The following is an 8,235-nucleotide window of genomic DNA, read 5'->3' as shown; positions in this document are numbered from 1 at the left end:
AGTAGCTAATCTGTCCAGGAAATTGTTTCAATATCTTGCAGGAAATTGGTCTGAAAACTTCGATGAGACACTCAGAAAATTGAGAGCAGCTGTGGTGAACATCAACTCGATGCTCGTGGATCTGTCCCCGACTGAGGGACTGTCCTCCTGGATTTCTTCAGCTTTCTTTTTCTTTTCTTTTTCTTTTCCTTTTTTTTTTAAGTGGGTGGGAGTAGGCCTGTTTGGTATGCCCTATGTTGTGGATTAGAGTTCATTTTTTGGTTGGCTTGCAAACTCAGAGCTCAACAAAATCATGACAAGGCTATTATTGCCCAGGTGCTTGTGGCCAAAGAACTAGGGGCTTCCCCTGCAGTGTGGCTATCACTGCTTCGAAAATAAGTAGTCTCCCCCTCACTAGTGGTGGTGCTAAATGTTGGGCCGTCAGCCGTTGCACCCCAAAGGATTTGCCCATTGCACTGGGTCGGTGAGGAGTCTTGGCCTGGCTGGTCCTTGTCTGTGTGGCTGTGGTACCTGAATTTTGAGGCAAACAGCCCTTGCACCCCTAGGAGATGACTCCATTGCACAGGGATGGGTGTTTGCATCTCTTTCTGTTTCCCTTAGCCCTTGCACCCAGAGGACTTGCTTCCATTGCACCTGGTAGGGTAAGGGAGACTGTCTTAAACTATTAGTCTTTGATCGCTTATTCCCCCAAGATAGAATTTGCTTGATCGGGCTTGAGTTTGAGTCATGATTGGTACCACGCTAGACAGGCCAAGGACAGCCAGATAGACAGCTTCATCTTTTCGTCTCCAGGCCAGCTGCCATTGGTCCCAACGACAGGAAATAGGCTGACGCTACATGCCAGATATACACCATGAGGACAACTGGGGAATTGATGGCAAACCAACCCCATGACGGGATTAGCGAGTGGCAATGACCCGGGCGCGGGTATATCCCTCGTAGCCTAAGACAGGGTGGCTCGCCTTTCTTCGGTGTTAGCCCTATTGGTGCTGGGTGTAGAAAAACATCAGCTAGCCTAAGACACGGGACATTGACCAGTGCCTGTTTAACAAAACAAAAGGAAATAGCCAGTAGACAGATTCCTCAGCCGCTGTACCTTTTGGTAAAGACACCCTATAAAGCCTCAAACATATCTATACGCAGTCCCTGCCCACTAAGGTGTTCGTTCCACGGATAGTAGATCTGGTAAGTCAATAACTGAGCGGACGGATAAGCCTCGGCCACCTAAGACAGGGCAGCCCTGGGTGGGGAGGCTGACCCAGTGACGGGTAAGAGTTTGAGCACTGCCCTCCAAAGAGACTCAGACCCGCCATGAGACCCCTAAATATGGGAGTTATGAAACCTTCCTAGGGATCTCAACTACCACCCTCTGCAATAAAACAAAAAAGGGGCAGATGTAGGAAGCCGCGGTGGGTGCTGGCAAAATCCGCCATTGCAAGATGACGCTGGCGTCCGGGATTCGTCCTAGCAAACAAGTAAATTGCGCATGTGCCATGGTAAAAGCCCGCCAAAGTTAAAGCCCATCCCACGGCATTTTGGCGCGCAATGAGTAAGCAGCCAATCAGAGGTGAATACAGCGCTCTAAGGGTATATAAACAGTGCTATTTCCGGGCCTGGGGTCTTCCACCATTTTGTTTTTGGAATAAACGTTTTCCTGTGGAAGGATCCTGATGCATGTCCGCGTGCGTTCTTGCTGGCGAGACAATTACACGTGCGTCACACCTCTGTCCACCACAGGGACATCCTCCTCATTGTCCACTACACGGACAACCACCCAACTGTCCACCACAGGTACATTTTCCCCACTGTACATGAGAGGGACATCCTCCCAACTGTCCACCACAGGAATATTCTCACCACTGTCCACCACAGGGACATCCTTCACACTATCCACTACAGGGATGTGTTCTTCACTGTCCCTTACAGGTACATTCTGCTCGCTGTCCACCAATAGGGTGTGCTTCACACTGTCCACCACAGGTACATCCTACTCACTGTCCACCACAGGGACATCCTTTCAAATATCCCCCAAAGAGACATTCTCTTCACTGTCCACTACAGGAATCTTCTCACCAAAATACACCACAGGGACAACCTCCTCAATATCAACCAAGGGAATGTGCTCACCAGTGTCCACCAAATGGACATATTCGCTGTTCACCACAGAAATGTGTCCCCCCAACTGTCCACCACAAAGACATCCTCCTCTCTGTCCACCAAAAGGGTGTGCTCACCATAGTTTAATACAGGGACATCCTCACAACTGTCCACCACAGGGATATCCTCCTCACTGTCCAGCACAAGGACATCCTCCTCACTGTCGACCACAGGCACAGCCTCCCAACTATCCACCACATGTATATTCTCCCAAGTTTCCACCACAAGGATATGCTCCCCACTGTCCACCACAAGGACATCCTCCATACTATCCACTACAGGTATGTGCTCCCCGTTGTCCACCAGAGGGACATCCTCCTCATTTTCCACCACAAGGACATCTTCCTCACTGTCCATCACAGAGACATCCTCCTAACTGTTCACCACAAGGATATAATCCCTATTGTCTACCACTGGGAAGTCCTCCCCATTGTCCACCACAGTGATGTGCTCTCCACTGTTCCCCACAGGGACATCCTCCTCAAGTTCCACCACCGGAGTGTGCTACCCTCTGTCCACTACAGGGACTTCATTCTCATTGTCCACCACAGGAAAATCCTACCAACTGTATACCATAGGGAATTGCTCCCAATTGTCCACCACAGGGACATTCTCCTCACTGTTTTCGACAGCAATATGCTCCACATTATCCACCACCGGGAATTCCGTGTCACTGTCTACCAGAGGGACATCCTCCTGACTGTCCAACACAGGGATTTGCTCTACAATGTCCACTACAGAGACATCCTCCTCACTGAACATGACCTGGACATCCTAGCAACTGTCCACCACTGGAATGTGCTCCCTACTGTAGACCACAGCTACAATCTCCACACTGTCCACCACAGAATTATGAACACCATTGTCCACAACAGGGACATCCTCCTCACAGTACACCACAAGATGTGCTGCTGGCTGTCCACCACAGGGACATCTTCTTCTTTGTCTACCACAGGGACATCCTCCTAACTGTGCACCACAGGGACATTCTCCCCACTGTCCACCAAAGGGACATCCTCCCAACTGTCCACCACAGGAACATCTTCCTCATTGTCCACCACAGGGACATACTCTCAACTGTCCAACACAGGGATGTTATCCCTACTATCTACCACTGGGAATTCCTCCTGACTGTCCACAACAGGGATGTCTTCTTGAATATCCACCACAGTGACATCCTCCTCACTGCCCACCACAGGAACATACTCTCAACAGTGTACCACAGGGATCTACTCCCCACTGTCCACCACAGGGACATCCTACTGACTGTCCACCAATGGAGTGTGCTACCCTCTATCTACCACAGGGACATTTTTGTTACTGTCCACCACAGAGACATCCTCCCAACTGTACACCACAGGGATGTGCACCCCACTGTCCACCACTCAGACATCTTCTTCACAGTCTACCAATGGAGTCTGTTATTGTCTGTCCACCACAGGGACATCTTTATCACTGTCCTCTAAAGTTACATCCTCACAACTGTACACCACATATATTTGCTCCCAAATGTCCAGCACAGGGATATTCTCCTCACTGTCCACCACAGGAATCTGCTCCCCAATATCAACCACAGGGATATCTGTGTCACTGTCCACGACAAAGACATCACACTCACTGTCCAACACAGGGAAATGCTCCCCACTGTCCACCACAGGGACATTCTTCCCAGTGTTCGCTGTTAGATTAATCATGTGTAGCTTGGAACAGACCATAGCAGATCAGACGGTTCCATGAGGGGAAGTTTATTTGGGGTGGTGGGAAGAGGAGAGAGAGAGTATAGAGGTAGAGGAGTAGAGGCTGGCCATGACCACGTGGAGGTATTGGGAAGGAAAGGGGGGAAGGGGCAGAGGACAACCTGCAAGCATGGGAGTAAGGGGGCAAGAGAGAGAGGAGAAGGCAGGCAGCCCCTTTTATAGTGGGCAGGCCTACCTGGCCATTGCCAGGTAATTGTGAGAAGGAGTGTACCTGGCAGCTGCCAGGTAACTGTGGAGGTGGAGTTTATACAGAATACTAACATTCCCATGTTTTGGTTTAATTTTAAAAAGAAAAATTAGAAAGAGGTGATGGCGAAGCAGGAATAGGGTCACTGTTGTATCTGGCTACTTCTTGCTGACATTGGGGGCAATGTGTCTTTAGGGGGAACCTAGAACAGTGGGTATGGGCAATGTTTGTCTGTCCTGCTGTCCAGGGTCTATGGTGCCATCTGAGGATAGGCTAGAAGGAACAGGTCCAGTAGAAGCAGCTGTGTGTTTGACAGGAGATGGAGCATCTGAGGGTTGCTTCTCTGGAGCTGTTCTGGATCACCTGGACTTGACAAGATGTAGGGAATAAGATTAAGATCACTTGGAGAAAGAATAGTTTTTTAAAGATGTACATTTGAAACCGAGATGGATCACACACTTTGTAATAGGTAGTGACTGGGACCTTTAGACAGATGTATTTATCTGGATGGCATCTATTTGGTCCATGAAAGGTATAGCTGAGTGGGTTTCCTGTAGCTTATAAGTTTACAAAACAGATAACAGCATGAGTTAACAACATAAGCAGTCTTTAAGATGAGCCTTTGTTGGATTGTATAGTGGAATGTTTTACTAGAGTTAACCAAGTTACTAGGAACTCAGATAATTTAGGACAGTGGGATATCAAGAAGGGGAAATATGAAGCATTTAATTGATGGCAACTGAGTTTAGGTAATGAGGTAACAGATAATATCTGTGAAAGCTTAGCTGTCAATGTAGTCAGAAGTCTGAGAAAGAGTAAACAACAATCTACCAGTAATATATTATTTTTTAAAATGACAGAGTCCACTAGCCAACAGTTCCCGTGGTTTCCATAGTCTCTTGGGTGAAGCCAGTTTGCAGAAGAAGTCAGTTGGGTGAAGTGAAGAAGACACAGGACTTTTTTCTGTGGAATGGATATGCACGACATGAGAAATGACTTACCATGATTTAGCCAAGTCATTTGGCTCAGGGCGTCCCATTGTATTTGTTCACATACAATCCAGGCTGTATGTTCTAGGAGTCCAGCGTCTGAGTCTTCTGAAACCATCTTGGGAAACTGTTAGAGGCTTTGGGAATTCTGTCAGCCATAAACTTAAAAAATACTGTTAGCAGACTTCTGACAAGATTGAGAGCCATAAGGATTGGTTGTAACTGAATAGAATTCAATAGCAGTAGTAAAAATCTATCGAGAAAGGTTAGGAAAGAGTCTTAAGTAACTTTGGTGGGTAAAGCACATTTTTGTATTAGCAAAAAAGAATTTGGCTAGGGCAAGAATAAGAAAGCTGGAAATAGTATCATACAATCATGTGGCTGGCAGGTTGGAGCTGTGAGCCACAGGTGCCATGGGCAGGTCATGTCTGCAGTCAGCAGCAGCGGCTGCAGGGTGGTATTTCCTGCTGGCTGCCGGAAATCACTGCCCAGTGTCTCTGGCAGCAGTTCTAGGCTAGGCTAGTGATCATGGAACCTGAGGACATCTGCTAGAGTCACAGCAATTCCCCCATTTTGGTTTAATTAAAAAAGAAAGATTAGAAAGAGGTGTGGGGTAGAACCTTGGATGGGGAGCAGGCAGAACACATGGAAAGAGGTATAGGGAATTTCTTTCCAGTTATCAGACTGATGGCAGTATGTGTCTGTGGGTACGGACAAAGACGATGTGCCCATCAGGTGATCGTGGCTATTACCAAGTTATCATTCGGCATCCCAAAAGAAAAATCTGGTAATGGAAATCAGGCTCAGTCCAGATAATCAGGTCGTCATGACAATATCTAGGGGCCTTGTGGAGCTGAGTCTGCAGAAAGTAGTCCACCCGGTACCAGGGTTTCTGGCAGCTTTGAGAGCTTGGGGGAAGCTAGGAGCTACTTTCAAGGGGAAGACATCACTCCATAGGCCCAAGGTCCTAGCAGAATAGCAGTCGTAGTTCAGCTAGAGGTCAGTCAAATGGACTGGGGCAAAAAGCCAACTCTTTAGTCCAGGAAGTGCTGCCCAGACACTAACTGGGTGTTCATGTCCCCTCAAGCCAAACAGAAACTCCCTACCGATTAAAATGCTGGTATGTGAATGGGAGCTTGTGCAGTCTGGTATCTGGAAGGTTGAACCAAGAAGCCCATGCGGCAGAGCAACTTGTGGGGGACCCACAGCAGCACAGCTCACATGGTGGAAGTTTTGTGAGCCTCACTGTGGTAGTTAATTCATGCTCCCGGTAACAGCAGGTAGCAGCAGATGTAGTCCGCATAGTGTAGAAGTGGCAGCAGTGTCATTGTGTCCATGATGAATGGTCACAGCAGCTGAGGTCCCCAAAGTCTTTGTCCCCGGGTTTCAGCACCATTGTTAGATTTATCGTGTGTAGATTGGAACTGACCACAGCATGCCAGATGGTTCCACAAGGGGAAGTTTATTTGGGGAGGTGGGAAGAGGAGAGAGAGCATAGAGGTAGAGGAGTAGAGGCTGGCCATGACCAGGTAGAGATAGGGAGAAGGGAAGAGGGGAGGGGGAAGAGGACAGTCTGCAGGCATGGGAGTAAGGGGGCAAGAGAGAGAAGAGGGGGCAGGCAGCCCCTTATAGTGGGCAGGACAACCTGGATATTGTCAGGTAACTGTGGAGAGGAGTGTACCTGGCCACTGCAAGGTAACTGTGGAGGTGGAGTTTATACAGAATACCAACATTCATCACAGGGATTTGCTTCCCACTGTCAATCCCAGCGACATGCTCCTCATTGTCCACCACAGAAATGTGCACCCCACTGTCCACCACAGGGACATCCTGCATGCTGTCCACCACAGGGATGTGATCCCCAAGTCCACCACAGTGACATCCTCCTCATTGTCCACAACAAGGATGTGCTCCCAAGTGTCCACAACAGAAACATCCTCCTCACTGCCCACCACAGGGATATCTTTCCCACTGCCCATTACAGAAATGTGCTCCCCACTGTCCACCACAGGAACATCTTCCCCACTGTGATCATAGGGATTTGTTTCCCACTGTCCACCACAGGGTCATTCTTCTCAATTTACACCACCAAAATGGGCTCACCATTGTCCACTAAAGGAACATCCTCCTCGCAGTTCAACACAGGGACTTCCTCTTTACTGTCCACAACAAGGATATGTTCCCCACTTTCTAACAAATGGACATCCTCCTCACTGTCCACCACAGGGACATCCTCCCAAGTGTCCACCACAGAGACAGTCTCACAATTGTCCAACAGAGGTACAGCCTCAACATGTCCACCACAGGGATTTGGTCCACACAGTCCACCAAGGGGACATTCTCCTCACTGTGCTCCACAGGGACATCAGCACCACTGTCCAGCACAGGGACCTGCTTCCCACTGTCAATAACAGGGTCATCCTCTCAACTCTCCACTCAAGAGAAATTCTTCCCACTGTCCACCACAGAAACATTCTCCTCACTATCCACCACAGGAATGATCTCCCCTCTGATCACCACAGTGACATCCTCCTCACTGTCCACCACAGCAATGTGCTCACCAGTGTCCACCACAGGGACATCCTCCTGACTGTCCACCACAGGGCTGTATAATCCATGTTCCACCACAGTGACATTCTCTCAACTGTCCATGACAGGGATAGTCTCCCAACTGTCCACCACAAGGACATCTTCCTCACTGTCCAAAACAGGGACATCCTCCTCACAGTCCACCACAGAAACATCCTCCCCTCTGTTCACAACTGGGTCATCCTCCCCAATTTCTACCACAGAGATATTCTTTCTTATCTCCACCAAAGGAATGTATATTCTACTCTCCACCACAAGGGCATTCTCCTCACAATCTACCATAGGGACTTCCTCCCAACAGTCCTCCACAAGTATGTACTCCCTACTTTCCACCACAGTGACATCATCCCAACTGTTCAACACATGGACATTTTCTCCTCTGTCCACCTGAGTAATGTGATCCCCAGTGTCCACAACAGGGACATTCTCCTCACTATCTACCACAGGAATGTGCTCACCATTGTCCACCACAGGGACATTCTCCACACACTCCAACATAGGGATGCCCTCCCTACTGTCCACAACAGTGACATCCTTCTAACTATCCACCACAGGG

The sequence above is a fragment of the Grammomys surdaster genome, unplaced genomic scaffold (assembly GCF_004785775.1).
Source record: "Grammomys surdaster isolate TR1022 unplaced genomic scaffold, NIH_TR_1.0 123241, whole genome shotgun sequence".
In the NCBI taxonomy this organism is placed as follows: Eukaryota; Metazoa; Chordata; class Mammalia; order Rodentia; family Muridae; genus Grammomys; species Grammomys surdaster.
The sequence above is the reverse complement of the archived record's forward strand: the minus strand, read 5'-3'. Positions refer to the sequence as shown.